Consider the following 11,964-nt stretch of genomic DNA (forward strand, 5'->3'; position numbering starts at 1 on the left):
CATTACACAGTTAGCTGCTATGAAAACAAACGAAACTTATTTTGTTTTCCCGTGCTTAAGGATCAGTTCAAAATCTGTTCCCTTCAAAAAGCGTTTGATAGCCTGAGTTAGGATCAGTTTGATGTCTGATTTACTTTTCCAGTGCTATGAAAAGAAGCTGCTGCTGTGATTATTCTTAAAACCATCAAGATGCTACAAAGAAAATATGTGACTCAAACAGTGAATTTTGAGGATTTGGACAACTTCGTCACCTCTCCTAGAGGAACAAAAGAATTCAGTATTTTTAGGAGGTAGGAGTGACAGGGTGCTCTTGACATGCCACAGAGTTCAACTGGCAGCATATTAATACTTGTTTGCATTGAAAAGTCAAGTGGCTCAATTATTAGAAACTTCTTCTGGCAAATAAAGGGCAGCACATCTCAGCTATGCTAAATGACATCCATTTGTACAGGAAAAGGAAAGAGGCAGTTACCATGTAAACAAAAGAAAAACAAGAACAAAATCTCACTTGATCTGTTGAGCTCATCACCAGCTAAGCCTAATTTTGATTAGCTCTCCTTTCATCAGCAGGATCGTCTCTGATAGAATTGACCAAAAAAGGAGATTTGGGGATTTACAGTTATCAGAGGGACTGACCAAATGTTAAAATACCAATGGAGAGGAGAAACTCAAAGTATTTGAAACTGGTGATTTTAGCACGGATTTGCTTTCTAAATGGGCAAGAGATCCACTGCGGCTGTCATTGAAATGTCTCTGCAAGATTTATTTCATGACTTTCTGCATGGAGTCAGTTCATACAAGCCTATTTCCAGTTATGTATTGCCCAAAAAATGCAGACTGAAGGCACACATTGGGTCTGTGTTCCCAGGTCACAGGAAAAACTTATCCCAGCCCACGAAACCATGGAGGTTCCTGTCCTGCTCTTAGCAGTATATTCCAGGAGAACAAAATCACTCAACTTGTCCTTTTTATTGCTAGGGCTGCACTAAGTCACAAAAATATCCCAGTCCTACAAGTGACAGTAAATACTTTTGTTCAGGAGTGGATGCAGCAGCTTATTTGCCTGAAGGATACTATGAAATTTCAGTCTTCACGTTCCTCTATCAAGCACAGCACATCATGCCTGTATAAGGTTCCCTTTAAACCATACCAAGCAAACTGTATGGGTAATAAAATGTCATCTAGAAATGCATTAGAAAGTTCCTTAGTCCTCCTTGAAGAAATGTAAAAATATTTTTGCATGCCATGTGAAGGCAGGGTTATTTGAAAAGAAGTACTTTAAAACAAACTAAAATTTAAATTATGCCATAATAAGCTGTTTAGAGTAAGTTCCAGCTAATTCCCACTGAAAATAAGTGGGATGAATTCAAGAAAAGACAAGTCTGTCAGTAAATATTTATGGAAATACATAAAGAGGAACAGAAACTTGGTCATAAATTTGCCAAGATGAATAGAAGGTGTCATTAATGTTTGCTCTCGCTGTATGAGCCACGGGTTCTTCCTCTTGGGGGAATCACAGTGGAAAACTGTAAACAAATTTTTCTGCACAGCATCATAAAATAAACTCCCAGTTCTGTGTTCAGTGCCGGAGACATTGCCAGGCAACAGGAAATTATTGCTGTATCTTGAGAGAATGCCCTGAATTTATTATTTTTAGGTCACCCGTTAGTGACACAAGGCAAAGTTTTGCCTGGGTTTTATTCCAGTGAGCCCATAATTGAAGCTAAACAGATGTCCAGAAATTTCAGCAGTTTGAAAAACTCAGATCTCTGTAGTTCACTAAACTCTGTAGCTATTGAGTGACAACAATCAGGATGCAGCTCAGAAGGAATTAAGAGTTTGGCTGCGCACACTCAGCATTATCCTCCAGGCTGCCGCATTTGGAGCTTCAAGAAGATCTGGGGGGGCAAATTCCCTGCTGAAATGTTCCCCCAGGCTCTGGACACAGCACCATACCTGTGGGAACACGCTGGACACATGTACCAGCTGTGGCACAACCTCCAGACAGGGACCCAGTCTTGATGACAGGGAAGCCACCATGACCCTCAGCAAATTTTTCAAGTGCTTAATAATCCTTGCTGTTAAAATAACCTTCTTTTTCCGTCTTTCTTGAAGTTACAGATCCCAAACTGGAAACTTTAATCACCTCTTTTTTGCTTAAAATATTTTGAGACCAAATGCTCATTGGTTTCCTAAGTTTTCATAGGAGAGGAGATGATTTTGAAAGGTTCAGGTCTTTCAAGTGAGCAGAAAAGGCAAAGATCTACCAGAATCTACAAATTCAGTGCAGGGTTAATGAAGGGCTTTGTGTACTGTTTAATTGCAGAGACGTATTGCATGATTATAATTAATAGTCCTCTTTAATTTCAGGATTTTAAAATCCCAAACAGAAAGTTTCCATGTCAGTAATAATGACAAACTGCTTCCTTTTCAAACGCTTCCTTCTCAAACGCTTCCTTCAAACTGTAAATGCACACACCACCTTTGAATACAAATCTAGGAACAATAAGGCATCATAGATGGCACTTTTAAGTATTAAACACTTTGATGTTCACCATCCTTAGTAGTATTTTATTTTGTTCACCACTGGCTAAATTCCAGCCAGATTTTTCAGTTTTAGGTGGCCAGTGGTAAACTGTTAAACCTTGGTGGGAAAAGCTCATAATGGGAAGAAAAGCAATGTCCGGGCACTGGGTCCTCCTGCTAAAAATGAGTATTAATAACCACTGATGTAGTATCTGAAATTCTCAATAAATGTGCTGGCCCAGGACATCTCCTGACATCCTTTGCCTGCAAGGGTTTTTTGTAGATACCTGGCTGTACCTTAAAACAGCACAAAAAGTCATGAGGACTTTCCTCTGAGCTAATCATGGCTAAAGAAAACAAGTCACCTTTTAGCAGGAGAGTGAGAGAAACCCTCCAGCTCATCCCTGAAAAGCTGTGGTGCAGTAAAGACAGGAAGAAAGAAACCACCTGTGACTGAGGGAGGTCAGGAGGGGGGATCAGGGAAAGCAGAGAAGAGAGATGAAGGAGGAAGAGAGGGATCACAGAATCGCAGAATGGTTTGGGTTGGAAGGGATCTTAAAGATCTTATAGTTCCAACCCTCCTTGGCATGGAAGGGAGGAACGAAGACAAGCAGGGAGGTAACAAATCTGTATGTTGTTAGAAATAGCATTGACAATTCTATATAGACTGTGATAACTCCAAAAGACCCAATTAAGGCAATGGAAATGCAGAAACAGTAATGCAGAGATGAATCATCTGACCTAAAATAGAGGGAATGATGAAACACAGAAGGGAAGAAAGTGTGTCATTTTAGCTTTTACAGCAAAATAATTCCAGGCATAATCTTTCAAAAATGTTTGGCCAACAGAAACCATAAGACAGTGTTGGTTGCTACAGCTTTATCCAGGTACAATGGAGAATTTATTTATTACAAGCTAAAATGGACAGGTCTGCCCTTCTGCAGGTCTCAGCCACAAAAGCCAGAGAACACCCGAAGTATCACACATGCCAGCCCACCTCCAAGAGTGACACTGCCAGTTAAGGATATAAAATAAATTAAAAATCAATTTATCAGCTTTTTAAAATAAGATGTCAAATATGTAATGAATTACAGAATCCCCTCTCATTTTCTCTCTTCCAGGTCAGCGTTGTCCTAATAAATAAAATGAGAACAGACCAGCTCTCGGTGCAATACAGGTCTGCAGCAGTTGGGAAGCAGTGGGGAATCATTTTCCAATGCAGAGAGAGCCTTCACATATTCACAGAACATTTACAGCCCTAATTTAAATGAAAAAATGTCCTGTTTAAAGGGGGGAAACCCCATATCCAGGCAGCTGAGTGGCCTGCCGGAGAGGAGAGAATTCCTGTTCCACATCACAGGTTTCTGCAGATTCCTGGGAACAAATATGCCCCTTCAGTAGGTCCAGAGTCCACTGACAAGACTACAGGGGTCAGATATCTCAAATACTCCAGTAGCAGCCTGGAAAATGCTGATGTCTCCTGTGTGTCAGGTTCCAGCAGCAATTCCCTGATATGCCATCCTGGCATATGACACCTTCTGCCTTTTCCCACTTCAGCTACCTCCATCACCCACGTACAAAGAGAAATTTGTATTTTCCTTGGGTTCTCTCCAACTTCCCTTTTGTATTTAAAGACAACTTTAATACAACTTTGTGCTACTTTGGAAATAGGAGGAGACTTTAAGAAACAAGAGTCACATACACTGAAGTGCAACAGTGGGTCCTTCTGTGCCACTGTGAGACTCTCAGTATTTTCAGTGCTTTAATTAGCCATTAATTGGCCAGATAAGTGCCATAATCTTTTAATTCAGCATCAAAATATACTTGCATAACCTTGCAGGCAGTTTCACCTCAAGGTCCAATGCAAGCTTACGATTTCTATAGTTCTGAGCCATCAGCTATCACAGCTAGTGCAATGTCTTCTCGTATGTGCAGTACAGGTAATAATGTTTCACACAAACAAATATCACAAAGTACAAAAAATAAAAAAGCTTAAAGCCAGATTTGCCCATTTATCTTTATCCTTCTTGGAGTTATTCTGATTAGCTTTGTAATTTGCACAGAGAAACATCAGATCACAGTGTCCTGTGGCAACACACCACACGGAGCATAATGCTGAGGCTTCACTGCAGTCTGCCCAAAAATCTACATTAAGTGTGAGGTGGAAGCCCACAGCTGCAGCAAAACTGATGCTTAGATATGGTGCACTGAGACAGGTGCAGCACTTCCACCACCACACAGCCCTAGCTCAGGCTGGAGAACTGCAGAGTTCTGAGGTCCTCCTTTCTGTCATTTCCATCTCGTGACCCTGGCTCTTTCCAACCCTGATGTGAAGTGAGGATTCCTGGTAAGAGACTTCAAACTTTGACTAAAACTCTGGGCAGCTCTATCCATTAGACCTTTTCTTTTTTTGTTTTTCAGGTAGTGGGGTTTTTTTCCCCCAAGAAGGTCCATAACAAGACCAAGGGAGATGCTGTAAGAAGTCATCAGACCATGAGGAGTCTGGTAAACAAAACAGTGCAGCTTATGCGTGCGATTTTACCATCAGGGCTGTTTTCAAACAGAAACACTTGTCCTGGGGCTCTCCAGGACCTATTCTAGCTACACTGGTCACATGTGATCTAGAACTATGACCTCTGTGAACACAACTAAGACAATTACATTGGAGAGAGTAACATTTGTGTAATTGAGAGAGGAGAAGCCGACTGTGTAACGCCACGGCCAAATTTTTCCTCTTCACATTCAGCATTCAAATCCCTGGAATATAACACATTGAAGCTGCTCCCAGCTCCCAGCAGGACGCTGGTGCTGGAGAGGAAATCGGCCTCTCTCATGTCCATGTATCACTGGCTCCAATATAATGAACTGCCACAGGGAACTGGGGGGGGGAAGAGCGTTAAATTGACAGCAAAGCAGGTCAGGCGAAAAGGCCTCTTCCAGTGCTCTGTTTCTGTCCTTCGGAACTGCAGAGCAACATCTACTAAATAAATCCCCATTTTGTTTTGGGTCTGAACTCGTCATGCAAAGAATGTGATTTCACAGCACAGAATCGACAATAAATTCAGTCAGTAGGCTGAACATAAAGACATCACTAATTTGGTATCTTGGTTATTTTTGGTCCGCCACTTGAGCTTTCCACTCAGTAATGAATAAATCAGTGCAGATGTGACATCTGTAAGACTGCACAGGCCACAGAGGCACAAAGCTGACCCTCAGTTGTCACAGGGCAGAACTTCTGTGCTCACTGCCTGGAAGCACGTTGTGGTCACGTCTTTGGAGTGCACAGAAAGGCACGAGAATAAGTTTAAAGTTGTTATAAATTGCAACCTCTCCTCGACATGCACATTTTGTGGCCTCAGAACCAGCATGTTAACATCATAAATGAAATGACCTGGTGACACAACAGCACCCTTGGGTATAGTACATGCACAACCCAAAAAATACCATCTAAAACCAAACACTTCTGGCACTATTTGGTGAAACAAAGAAACTCAGACACCATTTTTTTCAGGAAGCCAATAGATTTACTTCCTAACTTTTGTACTTTTTACTTGATGAGAACTTACCACAAATCATCTCTAACGTTTGGATACAATTACTGAAAAGAAAAATAATCTACTCAATGTACACCACATTTCTCCAGCATCTTAGCAATGCACAAACACAAATGATCTTGCTGCAACTCTGTAAATTGCTGTCCATCTCTGTGTAATGTCCAACCCCAGAAGATTGTTTTCTGAGGCCAAACTGCCTGACTGACACTGAGGAATTAAAACATCAAGCTCACTTTTAAAATATACCATAGCACTAATAGTTCTTTGGTGCTCTCCCTGATTTACTTATATAAAATTCTAAAGAACTGATGCTGTAGCCCTGCTTTCTATTGAGAAACTTGATCCTTCAAGCCACATTTACAGGAAAACAGGACAATAAACAGAATTATTGTACTAAGGCAAAATTTTGCAGTATCATTCCATTTATTCTTCCTGAAAATAAACTTTGCTGAACATGAACAAAAGCATGAGCTTCCCTTTATTTCATAACAAGCACCAGACACTTCAGTTTTCTTTGCTTTTCCTTACTTAGACTTATTGTCTGGACAGAATTATTGAAAATGCTTCCCATATCATCCATCTCTCCGTTTGCTTCATCCTGAATTTCTTCACATGCTATTTGTCTAAAATAATGAGCTGGGATGAACACACTTGTAACTAGGAAACCAAAGCCACTTTTTAATATTCTTACACACTTCCACTGTAATCAGAATACTCGGGATTTTAATTTTAGAAGGCACAGACACCAAACTCCAGCTGAAGTTACGCAGAGCTGTGAAAACTGCTAACATGGAATTTAACCCTGTCTGCTGCACTGGGACAGATTTTCTATTTCAGTTGCTCCTGCAGCTTTTTATCAACGTTGCTTTTTAGAAGTATACACGAATTTGAAATCCTTCATTATTTGCAAATGAAGATATATTGTTTTTGTAAATAAAAAACATGGTAACCATGACCATCTGAACCACTTAGAGAACATACACCTGAATACCTGTAGTATTTTTCTCTGAGTCACTGCCTGACCTGTGGAACAATCACCTTTTTAAGTAGGTATGTGTTTACTAATACTTAACAGTTTGCTGGATTAATATTACCATGCAGCTTGTCTCTGTCTTGCAGCATTTATCTGAAACTGTTTGAGCTGTTGCATGTGAACTCCAAGTGGAAAATATTAACTAGATTGTGCTATTTGCAGAAGAATGAGGGTGACAGCTAAAAAAGCACAAGACTTGGCACTCAGAAACTGCAATACCAGGAATGAAGACAGTTTTACATTTGATTGTTTTATAGTTATTTCCCTGGTAAGAAATGTAAATCTTCAGGAAGAGTCTTGTCTGTTTACCTTGCACCACATCAGTAATGGAAACACTGTTACTTTTGTAATATTCTCAATGTTTATCTCACTGCCTGGTTGTCTCTCTGAATACTGAGAAGTGCCCATACTTTTGTGCCAAGTGAGACTTTTCAACTAGAAAAAGTAAAATTCCTTTTTACCTGCTAGAATTTGTTATGGGAGGTGTCATATGAATATATTAGAAATAGAAAAAAAAAGGAAAAAAAAAACGTAAAAATTCAGGCACCCTTTTCCATGCACAGCTGTCAGCAGTGAGGAGATGGTAGAAAATTCTGTTGCTTGTATTTTGGCAAGTTGTTAAGTTTTGGCAGAATATTTGGAATCAGTAAAGCTTAGAGCTCTGGAGTTCCGAGAAACATCTGCTGCACTCAACAGTGGATGAAAGGAATGGGTTCATTCAAGTGTCCCCTATGATCCCAGTGCTCCACATCCCAGAAGTTCTGGAATAGAAGCTGGTATCTGAAGGAACAGGATCACAGCCACAATGTGCTCCTCAGCATTAGCATTTGCTCCACTGATAAGATTTTCAGGGCCAGCTGAGCAAGGAGGCAGTTTCTGAGAGACTAATTACCTCCCTCTGCAATATGTCCTTGGCAATAATAGTTCTAGAGGTTCTGGTAGGAAACAAGGAAGGCATAACCCTCTCCCTGGGGTGGTGTGTTCCTGCTTTTACAGCAGCTACAGGAGAACTTTGGAGTTGGAAAAGCCACGCTGCCTAGGAGGAAGAATCCTGCAGTGGGAAATCATAAGGCTACCAAAGTACAGAACAGACCTCTCCATATGGACAGAAAACTTGAATAAAATGTACCAAGATCATAATTTTAACATCTCTGTCAATGTTCCCCCACTGCAATGAAGCAATTTCAGAGGTGTGTTGTTCTTTCTTTAGTGTCTCCCCTTCCTCAAAACCATGCTCTTCTTTGCAAAAATGTTTCTCAGCTGCTAACATAGGACTGCCTAAGGGCATCTGAGATACTTCTAAGGCTCTCTAAAAGAAAATAAGCTGATGTCATTAGATTTAAATTAATCACACAAGGTCTTCACTGAAAAAAAATGTAGGGTCTCTACATCAAAAAAGGGCTGAAACTATGGATCTAAAAAATGACAGACTAGCTCCAGGATATGATTTTATTCCAACTATTTTTATATTGAAAGTGAAACAAATGTTATCATTAAAAAAGCTGAACTATTCAGAGTACCAAACTTTGCCCTTTGGGGCAATATTTACACTACAAAAGATAGTAATTCTCATACTTACATGTATAACCCATGCAAGTGTTTTAGTTTTTACATGCAAATTTCTCACAAAGTCCATGTATAATCACCCTTTTTTTTTTTAATAGTTTGCTTCGCATTCTATTCTTTGCAGGGTCTCAGTTTTTAACAAAATTCCAGTGATTAAGCTTGTTGGCAAGTATGATCAAAAGTTAATCTGAGTAGTTACTGGATACTCAGAATGGAAAACAAACCTTACACTGAACAAACATGCATCTGGTAATAACAGCTGCAACCACACACATATGGATGAAAAATGCACCAAACTAAGCCCTCCATCAAAGCACCTAAAATTAGAAATGTTGGAAAAAGTGTTCATAAACAAGCTATTCTTGAAGAACAATACTGTATTCAAATAATTGTGAGTGGTACCTTTGACAAACCTATCCTACTTAGAGACAACTTAAACCCCAAATATTTCTACAGAACTGGATTCTTTGCCCAGATTTTATTAGAATCAAGAAAAATATGATCTACAGGGAAATAAGGCATCCATAAACTTTAATAACAAGTCAATCAGACTTGATCATGAAACGCAGTCAGATTGAGTCTTATGCCCTTTTGAATCACAAAATCTTGGAGAATTACATTCAAAATTTTCTCAAATCATCTGTTTAAGGTAAGAACTACAGAGAATCAGAGAACCAGATAATGGTTTGGGTTGGAAGGGACCTTAAAGATCATCTAGTCCCAGCTCCCCTGCCATGGGCAGGAACACCTTCCACTAGACCATTTTACTCAAGGCCTTATCCAATCTGGCCTTGAACACTTCCAGCGTTGGGGCATCCACAACCCCCCTGGGCAACCTGTTCCAGTATCTTTGCTGTATCCAGCAAAGAATTTCTTCCTAATATCTATCCTAAATTTTCCCTCTTTCAGTTTGTACCCATTCCCCCTTGTTCTGTCACTACAGTTGCTGATGAAGAGTCCCTCTCCAGCTTTCCTGTAGCCCCTTCAGAAACTGGAAGGTTGCTCTGAGGTCTCCACACAACCTTCTCTTCTCCAGGCTGAGCAGCCCCAGCTTTCTCAGCCTGTCTTCATAGGGGAGGTGCTCCAGTCCTCTTATCAACCTCGTGGCCTCCTCTGGACTCGCTCCAACAGAATTATACAAGCCACTACATGGGCTCTGTTCTAGTGGCTGCACTTTCACTTGGGAACCTGACAAATTAAAAATATTGATAAATACCTGCACAGCAAGACAAACTTACACACAGGTGTGTGTACACACCTTAAAGAACACAATTTTTTTGGCAAGGTAATTCCAGCACGGAGATCCTCCCTCTGTGCCACAGGCCCTTTTGGAGAAGCATGGATGAGAAATTATGCAAGATCAGTTTGTTTCTGCTTGGCTGAGAAATAACTGAGTACACATTAAAAAAAAAAAAAGTTAACAGGGCTCTGCTAGATTTCCATGCTTAGGTTGGTTTCCCAAATCTTTCCCTGGCAGCACAGCCAGCGTCACTGCACAAACTGGTTTATGGGAACAGATGCAACTGCTTTCCCAGTTGTTTGTTCCCATCACCACAGCAGGTCCTTGTGCCAGAGCAGTTGTCTACACACTCGTCTGGCAAACCAGAGCAGGGAATTTTTCCAGATGACACCAAGCAGCGTGCTCGGTTTTCCTTCTGGCTCATCACACAGCCACACTCACGTCAGGGCACAAGACGATGGGTGAAAAAACCCACTCCTTTCACAGGAAGCTTCCCAAGTTTCCAAAACCACCAAAAGAGACTGCAATGACCAAAAAAAAAAAACAAAATTAGCTGGAGAGGGGAAAGGGGAGCTGGACCCAGTGAGGTACATCGCCATTTTTCTTACTCGGGCTTTAGCCCATTTGCAAAAAATCGTTGCCAAAAAAGGTTTAAAAACATCATTAAACACATTGCTGGGATTCTAGTAGCTGCTCTGGAGTATTTGTGACTTAGGTGGGATATCTAAAAGCACACTGAAAACATGTGTGGGATTAGATGTTAATCTCTAGAGCTGTCCTTAATGAAAAGATAACATGCCAGATTAGCTTTCAACAAAAACAAGAGAAATCTTGTAATTCTAACTTCTATTTTAATAGTAGTATTTTGACGCACAAAGCCCTATTCAGGTACTTAATTCAAAGCGGATAAGTACAACGAGAAGCCAGCCTAAAGCAATGATAATGGCCATTATAATTTTTCAAATCTCATCGAGATGAGTGAGTACAGTAGTTACAGAGGGTCTGAGCCAAAACCCACCAGGATCTGGGCAGGTGCCTCCCAGATGATAATGGAGGGGGGTGGGCTGGCTTATGAGGGGCACAGTGGGTGCCTTGTGAGGGAATGGGGGGCTGTTTGTCAGGGGAATGTTGGGGACAGGAGGCTGGCTTGTGAGGGATGGTGGGTGACTTGTGAGGGGGACAGTGGCTGGTTTGCAAGGGGGTTGCTGGGTGGCCTGAGGGAGTTGGTGGGTGACTTGTGAGTGGGACGGTGGGAGATTGCAAGGAGGATGGGGGGGCTTGTGAGCAGCTCAATGGGCAACTTTTGAGGGGGACAGGGGGTGCTTGTGACAGGGATGGTGAGTGGCTTGTAAGGGGGACAGTGGGTGGCTTGTGAGGTGGACAGTGGCTGGTTTGCAAGGAGGACAGTGGGTGGCTTGTGACAGGGACGATGGGTGGCTTGTGAGGGGGATGCTGGTGGCTTGTGAGGGGTTCAACGGGTGGCTTGTAAAGGATGGTGGGCTGGTTTGCAAGGAGGACGGTGGGTGACTTGTGAGGGGGACAGCTTGGGAGGGGAACAGTGGTTGACTTGTGAAGGGGACATTGGGTGACTTGCAAGGGGGTTGGGAGTGGCTTGTGAGGGGCTCAATGGGCAGCTTCTGAGGGGGACAGTGGGTGACTTGTGAGGGGGACAGAGGGGCGACTTGTGAGGGGGACAGTGGGTGACTTGTGAGGGGGACAGGGGGGCAACTTGTGAGAGGGACAGTGGGTGGCTTATGAAGGATTCGATGGGTGCCTTGTGAAGGGTTTGATCGGTGTCTTGTGAGGGGGACAGGAGACTGGCTTGCGAGGGGGTCTGTGAGCGGCTTGAGGAGGTCGGTGGGTGACTTTCAGGGGGAACGGGGCGGGAGGGGGTGGCTTATGAGGACACCACATGTGCCACTTAGACCTGGGGCTTCTTTCCAAACGACGCTGGATCTTCACCTTACACTTTAAAAAAAAAACCGTAAGACTAAAGTTAATACTAAAAACCCAAAAAAAACCCCAAACAAACAAACAAACAAACA

General features: G+C 41.9%; 1 protein-coding gene across 1 annotated transcript in view; it reads right to left on the reverse strand.

Annotated features, from left to right (window-relative positions):
* The window catches only part of UMODL1 (uromodulin like 1), a 74,139-nt gene extending 64,076 nt beyond the window's left edge, over positions 1 to 10,063 (reverse strand). Inside the window, exon 1 of the mRNA XM_027689045.1 lies at positions 9,938 to 10,063. The gene's annotated coding sequence lies outside the window, so the exon portion shown is untranslated. The remainder of the gene's footprint in view (positions 1 to 9,937) is intronic.
* Between the last annotated feature and the right edge of the window lie 1,901 nt (positions 10,064 to 11,964).

This window comes from Neopelma chrysocephalum, unplaced genomic scaffold (genome assembly GCF_003984885.1).
Source record: "Neopelma chrysocephalum unplaced genomic scaffold, ASM398488v2 Primary Assembly neopelma1_76, whole genome shotgun sequence".
Lineage (NCBI taxonomy): Eukaryota > Metazoa > Chordata > Aves > Passeriformes > Pipridae > Neopelma > Neopelma chrysocephalum.